At 46.3% G+C, this 13107-nt stretch overlaps 1 protein-coding gene across 1 annotated transcript in view; it reads left to right on the forward strand.

Annotated features, from left to right (window-relative positions):
- The first annotated feature begins 1660 nt into the window (after positions 1–1660).
- LOC311147332 (rho guanine nucleotide exchange factor 19-like) overlaps positions 1661–13107 on the forward strand; it is a 39983-nt gene continuing 28536 nt past the window's right edge. The window contains exon 1 of the mRNA XM_084184021.1: positions 1661–2203. The gene's annotated coding sequence lies outside the window, so the exon portion shown is untranslated. The remainder of the gene's footprint in view (positions 2204–13107) is intronic.

Below are 13107 nucleotides of genomic sequence, written 5' to 3' on the forward strand. Positions count from 1 at the left end.
CTCTCTCTCTCTCTCTCTCTCTCTCTCTCTCTCTCTCTCTCTCTCTCTCTCTCTCTCTCTCTCTCTCTCTCTCTCTCTCCCTCTCTCTCTACTGCTGTAGCGTTCATGTTTTGATTGTTATGATTGCTGTGAGTGTGTTCCTCTGCTATTCAGCCTGCAGGAAGTGTGCGCTAGTACATGTCAGCTAGTGGAGGCAGGTATGCAACGTGGACACAGTCTTCCACAGACACTGTGTGCGTCCCAAATGGCACCATATTCCCTATATAGTGCACTACTTTTGACCAGGGCCCATAGGGCTCTTGTCAAAAGTAATGCACTATGTAGGCAATAAGGTGCTATTTAGGACAGAGACACTGTACTAATAGTTCTCCCATTATACCTCAACACCACACTTAACAGAGCAGGGAAGCACTCAAAGGCAGGGCGCGAGAACTCATAATGTAACAGCGTTGCTTCCGTCCCTCTCCTCGCCCCTACCTGGGCTTGAACCAGGGACCCTCTGCACACATCGACAACAGTCACCCTCGAAGCGCCGTTACCCGTTGCTCCACAAAAGCCGCGGCCCTTGCAGAGCAAGGGAAACAACTACTTCAAAGTCTCAGAGTGAGTGACGTCACCAATTGAAATGCTACTAGCGCGCACCACTAACTAGCTAGCCATTTCACACCGGTTACACTCACCCCCCTTTTGACCTCCTCCTTTTCCGCAGCAACCAGTGATCCGGGTCAACAGCATCAATGTAACAGCGTTCCTTCCGTCCCTCTCCTCGCCCCTACCTGGGCTCGGACCAGGGACCCTCTGCACACATCGACAACAGTCACCCTCGAAGCACCGTTACCCGTCGCTCCACAAAAGCCGCGGCCCTTGCAGAGCAAGGGAAACAACTACTTCAAGGTCTCAGAGCGAGTGACGTCACCAATTGAAATGCTACTAGCGCGCACCGCTAACTAGCTAGCCATTTCACACCGGTTACAATAACACCAACCAATGGTATTCAGTTGATGTGTTGATCGAAAAGTGTCAACTTGTCATTTATCCACGAACAAGTTGCCATTGTAAGATTGAATGTACAATATTGTGTAGAGTAGTTATGATAGCACATCAACTGCCAACTATAGACAGAATTCTTATGATTGATTTCTGATTAATTGTTATACATTATGAAAATAAAACTCAGAAAGTCAACTTTAAAACGTCAGCGTCTTTTAGTCTCTTGGTAAAAGCTGAAAAAGTGTTCAAATCACAGAAGGTTGTCCTGAGGTAAACTTATTTTTTTTATGTTTAATTAGGGAGTTACAATGCTAGAGAGTGAGAGAGGGAGAAGCCAAGGAGTTCAAGCATGCCTTTGCAGATACTTTCTTTCGCCAAACTGATACTTTTCTACTTACTTAATTGCACACACACACACACACACACACACACACACACACACACACACACACACACACACACACACACACACACACACACACAGACAGACACACACACACACAAAGACACATGCCTGAGCACACACACTGTCTACTTCCCACCTCTTTTCCCCTCCTACCTGCCTGCTATCCACTTGCAGTACATTTTTGTTGACACACGAGAGTCCGACCCGTGCATGCGCACACACACACACACACACACACACACACACACACACAGACACACTCTCACACATACTCACAGAGGAAATCTTTTTCACTCGCGCAGATGGCTGCTAGCTCACTACTCTCTCCCTCTCTTTCTATAAGCAGGTGTTAATATGCAACACTAAACTATTAGAGACAGACAGAAAGAGAGAGGGAGAGGGAGGATAGAGCGAATGGGAGAGAGTGCTCTTCCCTAACAGTAGCAGAGAGAGAAAAAGTGAGCGAGGGAGAGCAAAAGCCTAAAGAGGGATCTGCATGGTAAGTAGCCAGAACAGCGAACACTTAAAAAAACAAAAAAAACAGCTTTTTGGTGGAGAGAGAGAGAGAAGAAAAGAGGGATACAACGGAGGAGTCGGGACCCTGTCGACCAGTTCCCCTGCCTGGGCACCCTGATCTGCGGACGAGTGGAGTAAAAAGTGAATGAAGACGACGGAAAGGAAAGAAGCCGTGAGGAACACAAGGCCGTCATGGATAGCACATAGAGGCTCAGCCAGACGCTAGGATGGCCTGGATTCTCACACTGTCGCTGGCAACCGTCCATCCCAGAAGCTACTGATACCCATGAGGTAGTATAGCCTATCTATCCATATGGATTCCTATCTCTCTCTCTGTGCAATGTAATGTGGAATTAAGTGAAGTGTAGACTCAGTGTGTACCATTGTTAGTTGGTGTGACCTTCGAGTAAGGGGTTGGTCAGGTGGGGTGCAGATTATGATGTTACATATGAAAGTTAAACTGTGCTGTTTTTTTGGGGGGAGTCAAAACAGTGCCATGGTGCTGCTTTCAGACTATTGCTTTGCTGCGGGTCAGATGCACAGATTTAGAGGTAGATGAAAACAAAGATAATCAAAAACACCCTCAATTTGACATCATATTGAAAAAAGCACCAGGTCATATTATATGTTATTTTCATGGCATTTGAACTGTGAGTGTGTTTTCCTCCAATGTACGTACAGTCGACATAGTGTGCTTTTAGAATAAGACAGTTTGTGAGTGTTCAAGGGTCAATTTTAATTATCATAGCATAGGGGTGTACTCCATACTATTTCACTGTTATGGAAATTTAACTTTAGTTTAAAGTGCATTTAACATAAACATAATACAGTAAAATATGAACAATAACAATAACAATCCCTGACATTCGCTCTAATCCAGAGACTGACTTTACAGTCGATGCGTCAGTATACTGTAGATGGATTATGTATCCATCTAATACACACAGGTATCTGTCGCTACATATAGATACTTTAGGAACACCACCACAAGTACAGACTCAACCTTTCACATCAATTATTCAATAAAATTGTAAAATATTCCATTGGAAGCGTTCAGTGGTGTAAAGTACTTAAGTACTTCAGTGCCTTCAGAAAGTATTCACACCCCTTGACTTTTTCCAAATTTTGTTGTGTTTCAGCCTGAATTTAAAATGGATTAAATTTGGATTTTGTGTCAGTGGCCTACACTCAATAACCCATAATGTCAAAGTGGAATTATGTTTTGAAATGAATTAAAAGTGAAAAGCTGAAATGTCTTGAGTCAATAAGTATTCAACCCCTTTGTTATGGCAAGCCTAAATAAGTTCAGGAGTAAACATTTGCTTAACAAGTCACAAAGTAAGTTGCATGGACTCTGTGTGCAATAATAGTGTTTAACATTATTTTTGAATGACTACCTCATCTCTGTACCCCACACATACAATTATCTGTAAGGTCACTCAGTCGAGCAGTGAATTTCAAACACAGATTCAACCACAAAGACCAGCAAGGTTTTCCAATGCCTCGCAAAGAAGGGCACCTATTGGTAGATGGGTAAAAAAAGCAGACATTGAATGGTGAAGTTATTAATTACACTTTGGATGGTGTATCAATACACCCAGTCACTACAAATATACAGGCATCCTTCCTAACTCAGTTGCCAGAGAGGAAGCAAACCACTCAGGGATTTCACCATGAGGCCAATGGTGACTTTAAAATAGTTACAGGGTTTAATGGCTGTGATAGGAGAAAACTGAGGATGGATCAACAACATTGTAGTTATTCAACAATACTAATCTAAATGACAGAGGGAAAGGAAGGATGCCTGTACAGAATTTAAATGTTCCAAAACATGCATCCTGTTTGCAGTAAGCCACTAAAGTAAAACTGTAAAAAATGTGGCAAAGAAATGACCTTTTTGTCCTGAATACAAAGCATTATATTTGGAGCAAATCCAACACAACACATCACTGAGTACCACTCTTCATATGTTCAAGCATGGTGGTGGCTGCATCATTTTATGGGTATGCTTGTCATCGGCAAGGACTAGGGAGTTTTTTAGGATAAAAAGAAACGGAATAGAGCTAAGCACAGGCAAAATCATAGAGGAAAACCTGGTTCAGTCTGCTTCCCAGAAGACACTGGGAGACAAATTCACCTTTCAGCAGGACAATAACCTAAAACACAAGCCAAATATACACTGGAGTTGCTAACCAAGATGACATTGAATGTTCCTGAGTGGCCGAGTTGCAGTTTTGACCTAAATCGGCTTGAAAATCTATAGCAAGACTTGAAATGACTGTCTAGCAATGATCAACAACCAACTTGACAGAGCTTGAAGAATTTAAAAATATATATTATGCAAATATTGTACAGTCCAGGTGTGCAAAGCTCTTAGTGACTTACCCAGAAAGATTCAAAGCTGTAATTGCTGCCAAAGGTGATTCTAACATGTATTGACTCAGGGGTGTGAATATTTATATAAATGAGATATTTCTGTATATCATTTTCAATACATTTGCAAAAAAATTTTTAAACATGTTTTCACTTTGTCATTATTTGGTATTGTGTGTAGATGGGTAAAACATATATTTTATTTTTTTATACATTTTGAATTCAGGCTGTAACACAACAAAATGTGGAATAAGTCAAGGGGTATGAATACTTTCTGAAGGAGCTGTACTTTAAATTACTATTTAAGTAGTCTTTTGGGGGTATCTGTACTTTCCTAGTTATATATATTATTTTTTTGGCCAACTTTTACTTTTAGTTCACTACATTCCTAAAGAAAATAATGTACTTTTTACTCCCTCAATTTTTCCTAACACCCAAAAGTACTTAGCAGGACAGGGAAATGGTCCAATTCACGCACTTATTAAGAAAATAACCCGGGTCATCCCTACTGCCTCTGGTCTGGCGGACTCACTAAACACAAATGCTTTGTTTGGAAATGATATATGTCTGAGTGTTGGAGTGTGCCCCTGGCTATCCGTAATTTAAAAAACAAGAACATTGTGCTGTCTGGTTTGCTTAATATAAGGAATTTGAAATGATTTATACTTTTACTTTGACTTTTGACTTAAGTATATTTAAAACCAAATACTTAGACTTTTACTTATGTAATATTTTACTGGGTGACTTTCACTTTTACTTGCTTAATTTTCAATTAAGGTATCTTTACTTTTACTCAAGTATGACAATTGGGTACTTTTCCACCACTAGAAGCGTTATTGTTTGCATTGATTATATTTCCTTCTCCTTGGGTACGGCATAGGAAATTAGGTTTTGTGAGGCTTTGAGGCTGAGGTGTAGTGGTTACAGTAGAAGGCAGGAGCTGTGAGTAGTTGCAGAGCAGGGCAGGTAAGTGCATGTCTGGAATATGGAGTATTAAATGGCATGTTTGTTTGCCCATTTAGCTCTGTCTCTCATAGGAACTACAATCTGGCTAAGCTGTTTACAGACCCTTTCAGGAACAAACAAATGATGCAGTGATGACATTCAACAGCTTAGCAATATAACTATTCCCTATGTCGGTCAAAAGTAGTGCACTATTTAGGGAATAGAGTGCCATTTGGGACGTAGGCATGCTCTAATCTGCTCTGTAAAAAAAAAAAAACTAAGTTTGATTGAGGCCATGTCCCAAAATACTTCTTCTAGTTTAGATACAGATAGTTGATGTAGCACTAATGGCTGTGTTGAGAGAGAGTGCCAAGGTGACGCTTAGAGAATACCCACAAGTAATTTAGTCTGTCATTGGGAAAAGACTGTGTGTGTGTGTGCCTGCTTCAGAGCCTGTGCATGTGTCTGTCTGTCTGTCTGTCTGTGTCTGTGTCTGTGTCTGTGTCTGTGTCTGTGTCTGTGTCTGTGTCTGTGCTGGCTGAGTGAATATGTGTGAGGGTATGTGTCTGTGTGTGAGTCGGTGCTACTGATTTGCCTACCGGCAAGCATATGTCTGCTTGCAGAAACGGATGGACGTACAACAGCTGCTGCACTCCAGGCCTATACGAGGATCTGTACATAAAAATGAATTAAGAGCCAATGAATCACTTTACATAAACAGATTCAATATAGATTGCAGAATTGGGTTTGTCCAAGTTGAATGTAACTTTCTTTTGGAAATTAAACATATCCCTTGATCACTGACTGTTTTGCTCCTAGGCATACAATTTTAACACCGGACTGTATTGTTGTTGTGGGAAGGAAAGAGTTGATGTAGTAATTTTACCATATAGTCAAATATGATAAAATATACCATAACAAATACTGGGTAAAGTTGAGAGTGACTAAAGCACTCTTTGGATCAGACCATAATTATTGTCTGGCTGTGTGGGCTGCCCACAGTCTGTGATGTCACAGCCATATAGTAATGTTTGTTGTCTGGGGGAGATGAAGGAGACAGCCATAACTTGACTGACTCAGACTCCACAGACAAAAACACAGCTGTGGTGGAAACAGATGACATTGATAGAAGGTTGGTTCAACATATTATGCCTGGTGCGTTCCTTATCATCACTGATAATTGAGTCAGTGGTAAATCACTCCAGGGAAATGGCCTGTATATTACCATAAACTTAGAATATCCACAATGGTTATTATTAGCTTTCATGTTATGACTATGTTGATCTAAGGTTTTCTTGCTGTGAGTCAACAGTTGAGTGATGGTCCTCTTTGAGTGATGGATTTTATTTGAGGTCAAGAGTGATGTGCCTTCACTTAGACCTCACCAAGGTTTACAACCCCCTCCCCTCCCCTCCCCTCCCCTCCACCCCTTACCCCTCCCCTCCACCTCTTTCCCCTCCCCTCCACCTCTTTCCTTCATATTCCCTCCCTACTCCCCTGTCCTCCCTCCCCTCCCTCTCACTGTCTCTCTGAGTCTGGAGCACCTGCCTCATCACTTGTCACTCAGATGGTGTGTGTGTATACATGTATGCATGTGTGTGTGTGTTTGTGTGTATTCATGTGCACTTGTGCCTCTGTTTGAATGTGTACACGTACGCATGGGTGAGGGTGGCTGGAGGTGTACAGTGCCTTCGGAAAGTATTCAGACCCCTTGACTTTTTCCACATTTTGTTACGTTACAGCCTTATTCTAAAATTGACTAAATTGTTTTTTTCCCTCATCAATCTACACACAATACCCCATAATGACAAAGCAAAAACAGGTTTTTAGAAATGTTTGCTAATTTATTACAAATAAAAAACGGAAATATCACATTTACATAAGTATTCAGACCATTTATCCAGTACTTTGTTGAAGCACCTTTGGCAGCAATTACAGCACTGAGTCTTCTTCGGTATGGCCTTACAAGCATGGCACACCTGTATTTGGGGAGTTTCTCCCATTCTTCTCTGCAGATCCTCTCAAGCTCTGTTGGGTTGGATGGGGAGCATTGCTGCACAGCTATTTTCAGGTCTCTCCAGAGATGTTTGATCGGGTTCAAGTCTGGGCTCTGGCTGGGCCACTCAAGGACATACAGAGACTTGTCCCGAAGCCACTCCTGCGTTGTCTTGGTTGTGTACTTAGGGTCGTTGTCCTGTTGGAAGGTGAACCTTCGCCCTAGTCTGAGGACCTGAGCGCATCAAGGATCTTTCTGTACTTTACTCCGTTCATCTTTGCCTTGATCCTGACTAGTCTCCCAGTCCCTGCCGCTGAAAAACATCCCCACAGCATGATGCTGCCACCACAATAATTCACCGTAGAGATGGTGCCACGTTTCCTCCAGACGTGACGCTTGGCATTCGGGCCAAAGAGTTCAATCTTGGTTTTATCACACCAGAGAATCTTGTTTCTCATGGTCTGAGAGTCTTTAGGTGCCTTTTGGCAAACTCCAAGCAGGCTGTCTTGTGCCTTTTACTGAGGAGTGGCTTCCGTCTGGCCACTCTACCATAAATGCCTGATTGGTGGTGCGCTGCAGAAATGGTTGTCCTTCTGGAAGGTTCTCCCATCTCCACAGAGGAGCTATAGAGCTCTGTCAGAGTGACCATCAGGTTCCTGACCAAGGCCCTTCTTCCCGATTGCTCAGTTTGACCGGCGGCCAGCTCTAGGAAGAGTCTTGGTAGTTCCAGACAGTTGTGTGCCTTTCCAAATCATGTCCAATCAATTGAATTTACCACAGGTGGACTCCAATCAAGTTGTAGACATATCTCAAGGATGATCAATGGAAACAGGACGCACCTGAGCTCAATTTCGAGTCTCATAGCAAAGGGTCTGAACACTTATTTAAAGGTATTTCAGTTTTATATTTTTAATACATTTGCAAAAATGTCTAAAAACCTGTATTCACTTTGTCATTATGGGGTATTGTGTGTAGATTGCTGAGCATTCTATATTTTTAAATCCATTTTAGAATAAGGCTATAAAGTAACAAAATGTGGAAAAAGTCAAGGGGTCTGAATACTTTCCGAAGGCACTGTATGTGCACCTATGCACCGCCACTGCAGGGAAGCCAGACAGCATGCTGTGACACACCCTTCCCCCTCCCACTCCCCCATCCATCCATCCATCCATCCAACTGCTGCATGCAAATCCTTGCTGCATGGCTAGCCCTTAGAGACATGGTCTGGTTTGAATTAGGGAAACTAAACATGAGAGGAGGGTTGGTGAGACCTACACAACTATTTGTATTATGTTGTTTTGCCCTCACTATGTTAAATGCTTTGACCTTGTTTCCAAAATGATGGTTTGTTCACATGGTAAACTCTGAGAAGACAACCCACCTATAAAATAAATGGATACTGGCTCAGTGGCTAAATAGTCAGTAATGGCAGCTCTTTTTTGTGTTGCATGTGGAAAGTCCAGTGCCTTTGTTTGTCTCCTGCGGCGGCTTACGGGACAATGTTAGTGGATTGACAGGAGCTATTCAGGTAATGTGGAAAGTGTTTGCATGTGTCAGAGGATCTAATTTGGGGTTTGGGTGGTGATGAATTTGGAAGTTAACTTGCTGGCCCTCATCTGTCAAAGCATAAAGCAATCCCCAGTTGAATGTCTCTATCATGTCAAATTGTCACGGATTCCGCCGAGGCTGCTCCTCCTCCTTGCTCGGGCAGGCTTCGGCGTTCGTCGTCCCCGGAGTACTAGCTACTGCCGATCGATGTTTCGGTGTTTGTCTTGTGTTGTCTAGTTTGTACACCTGTTACTTATTTTGTGTTGATTGTGTAACATATAAGTTCCCTTGTTTTACGTTTGGCCTTTGTGTGTTATTGTAATTTTGTCCTGTTTGATGTTCGGCATATCTAGTTTGCCTTTTACGCACTGAGCGTGTTACTCCTCCAGTGTTGTGGAGACTTTTGTTTTGTGCGTGTTAACTTGAAGTAAAGTAGTCATCTTGATCCTCTGTGTCCTGCGCCTGACTCCACTGCCGCGTACACATCACCCCTTTTGACAGAATAACACACCACCATGGAGTCAGCAGGACCAGCGGTGGTAACTGAGTCTCTGGAGGATCGTGTCAGCAGCCAGGACGCCATGATCAGTAGACTTGGCACCGCCATGCAAGATGTGATGGACACTCTGAGCCGATGGGAAAGAGGAGGCTTGCCCACACCTCCTCCTACAATACCACCACCATCGGCCAGACCCGTCGTTCCATCTCCGGAGTCCAGTGGGATTCGGCTCTCGCTCCCGAGGGCATATGATGGCACCGCAGCCGGGTGTCAGGGTTTCCTACTTCAAGTAGAACTCTACCTGGCAACCATTCACCCGGCACCCTCGGGATACGAGAGCGTTTCCGCCCTCATCTCCTGTCTATCCGGCAAGGCATTGGAGTGGGCCAATGCCGAATGGAGGGGAATAGACGCCGCCACCATCAGCTATGCGGAGCTCTTCCGCCACTTCAGGACGGTTTTCGATCATCCCCCAGAGGGTAAAGCGGCGGGGGAGCGTCTGTTCCACCTCCGACAGGGGAAGAGGAGCGCACAAGAGTTCGCCCTGGACTTCCGGACTCTGGCGGCTAATGCGGGGTGGAATGAGAGGGCCCTCATCGACCACTATCGGTGCAGCCTACGAGAGGACGTTCGCCGAGAGTTGGCCTGCAGGGACACCAACCTAAGCTTCGATCAGTTGGTGGACATGTCGATCTGTCTGGATACCCTGCTGGCTACCCGCGGACGTCCGGAGTTGGGGCCGTCCATTCCATCCCCCAGCACCTCCGAGCCGAGCCCTATGGAGCTCGGGGGTTCTGGTGCTACAGAGAGGAGGAGAGAGACCCGGAGAGAGGCCGTCCCCTGCACCAACTGTGGCCGTAGAGGACACACTGCGGCTCGGTGCTGGGGAGGGTCTCCTGGGGATCGAGGCAACAGGTCACGCACTGATGAGTCATTTCAGGTGAGTAGGCGCCCAACTCACCCAGAGCTCTCTGTTGTTCACTTTTGTATTCAAGTTGAATTTCCCCAGGTTTCATCTCATCCCCAGCATAAGGCGCTAGTCGATTCAGGCGCAGCTGGGAATTTTATTGATCGTAATTTCTGTGTTAAGTTAGGGATTCCCCTCCTACCAGTAGATGTGCCTTTTACTATTCATGCCCTAGATAGCCGTCCTTTGGGATCAGGTTTAATTAGGGAGGTCACGGCGCCACTAAAGATGAAGACGCAGGGGGGTCATGAGGAAATCATACAGTTGTATCTGATCAACTCTCCTGCGTTTCCCGTGGTGCTGGGGCTTCCTTGGTTAATCTCTCATGACCCCACCATTTCGTGGCAACAGAGGGCTCTCAGGGAGTGGCCTGATCAGTGTGTCGGGCGGTGTATAGGTGTTTCCGTAGGGGCGACCACGGTGGAAAGTCCGAACCAAATGCCCGCACTGCACATTCCTCCTGAGTATGATGATTTGGCACTTGTATTCAGTAAGAAGAGGGCGACACGATTGCCACCTCATAGACAGGGGGATTGTGCAATAGACCTTCAGGCAGGTGCTGCACTTCCGCGTAGTCATGTGTATCCTCTGTCTCAAGAGGAGACGGCGGCTATGGAGACATACATCGCAGAGTCTCTGAGACAGGGATACATACGGCCCTCCACTTCTCCTGCGTCCTCGAGTTTCTTTTTTGTGAAGAAGAAGGATGGAGGTTTGCGCCCGTGTATTGATTACCGTAGTCTCAATCAGATCACTGTTAAATACAGTTATCCTCTCCCTCTGATTGCGAGTTTGACGGAGTCATTACACGGAGCGCGCTTCTTCACAAAATTGGATCTCAGGAGCGCCTACAACCTGGTGCGCATTAGGGAGGGAGATTAATGGAAAACAGCATTTAGTACCACCTCGGGTCACTATGAGTATCTCGTCATGCCATACGGGTTAATGAATGCTCCTTCAGTCTTCCAATCATTTGTGGACGAGATTTTCCGGGATTTGCATGGGCAGGGTGTAGTGGTGTATATTGACGACATTCTAGTATACTCTGCTACACGAGCCGAGCATGTGGCCCTGGTGCGTCGAGTGTTGGGTAGGCTGTTGGAGCATGACCTGTATGTGAAGGCGGAGAAATGCCTGTTTTTCCAGGAGTCCATCTCCTTCCTGGGCCATCGGTTGTCCGCGTCAGGGGTGGAGATGGAGATTGACCACGTTTCCGCCATGCGTAATTGGCAGACTCCTACCACGGTTAAGGAGGAGCAGCGGTTTTTGGGTTTTGCCAATTACTACCGGAGGTTTATCCGGGGTTTTGGACAGGTAGCGGCTCCCATCACCTCCCTGCTAAAGGGGGGCCCGGTGCGTTTGCAGTGGTCGGCTGAGGCGGACAGGGCGTTTAGACAACTGAAGGACCTGTTCACCTCGGTCCCGGTGCTGGCACATCCGGACCCCTCTTTGGCGTTCCAAGTGGAGGTGGACGCGTCAGAGGCGGGTATTGGGGCTGTACTGTCTCAACGCTCAGGCACGCCTCCTAAACTCCGGCCCTGTGCTTTTTACTCTAAGAAGCTCAGACCGGCGGAACGTAATTACGACGTGGGGTACAGGGAGCTGCTAGCTGTGGTCCAAGCCCTAAAGGTGTGGATGCATTGGCTTGAGGAGGCTCAACACCCTTTTCTCATTCTGACTGACCATCGTAACCTGGAGTACATCCGGGCAGCTAGGAGACTGAACCCTCGTCAGGCTAGGTGGGCCATGTTTCTGGCCCGGTTTGTCTTTAAGCTCACCTATATACCAGGGTCACAGAACGTTAAGGCAGACGCCCTGTCCCGGCGATATGACACAGAGGAGAGGTCCATTGAGCCCACTCCCATACTGCCGGAGTCTTGTCTGGTGGCACCGGTGGTGTGGGAGGTCGATGCGGAGATCGAGCGGGCGTTACGTACCGACCCTACTCCTCCAGAGTGTCCGGAGGGGCGGAAGTACGTGCCGCTCGAGATTCGTGATCGACTAATTTATTGGGCTCATATGTCACCCTCCTCTGGACATCCTGGTATTGGCCGGACAGTGCACTGCCTTAGTGAAAAGTACTGGTGGCCAACATTGGCAACGGACGTGAGGGTTTATGTCTCCTCCTGCTCGGTGTGCGCTCAGTGTAAGGCGCCTAGACACCTGCCCAGGGGGAAGTTACAACCCCTACCCGTTCCACAACGGCCGTGGTCTCACCTATCGGTAGACTTTGTCACGGACCTTCCCCCCTCCCAGGGGAATACCACTATTCTGGTCGTTGTGGATCGGTTTTCTAAGGCCTGTCGTCTCATCCCAATGCCGGGTCTCCCTACTGCCCTACAAACTGCTGAGGCCCTGTTTACTCACGTCTTCCGGCACTACGGGGTACCTGAGGATATAGTGTCTGATCGAGGTCCCCAGTTCACCTCTAGAGTCTGGAGGGCGTTTATGGAACGCTTGGGGGTCTCGGTTAGCCTTACCTCGGATTTCCACCCTGAGAGTAATGGGCAGGTGGAGAGAGTAAACCAGGATGTGGGTAGGTAGGTTTCTGAGGTCTTATTGCCAGGACCGGCAGGAGGAGTGGTCGGGGTATATCCCCTGGGCAGAGGTTGCCCAGAACTCCCTTCGCCACTCCTCTACGAATCTGACCCCTTTTCAGTGTGTGTTGGGGTATCAGCCGGTTCTGGCACCCTGGCATCAGAGCCAGATCGAGGCTCCTGCGGTGGATGAATGGTTTCGGCGCTCGGAGGAGACATGGAACGCTGCGCATGTCCATCTGCAGCGGGCTATCTGTAGGCAGAAGGCGAGCGCCGATCGCCACCGCAGTGAGGGTCCAGTGTATGCACCTGGAGATCGAGTCTGGCTCT

This window comes from Coregonus lavaretus (genome assembly GCF_964263955.1).
Source record: "Coregonus lavaretus genome assembly, chromosome: 20".
NCBI classification, from domain to species: Eukaryota; Metazoa; Chordata; class Actinopteri; order Salmoniformes; family Salmonidae; genus Coregonus; species Coregonus lavaretus.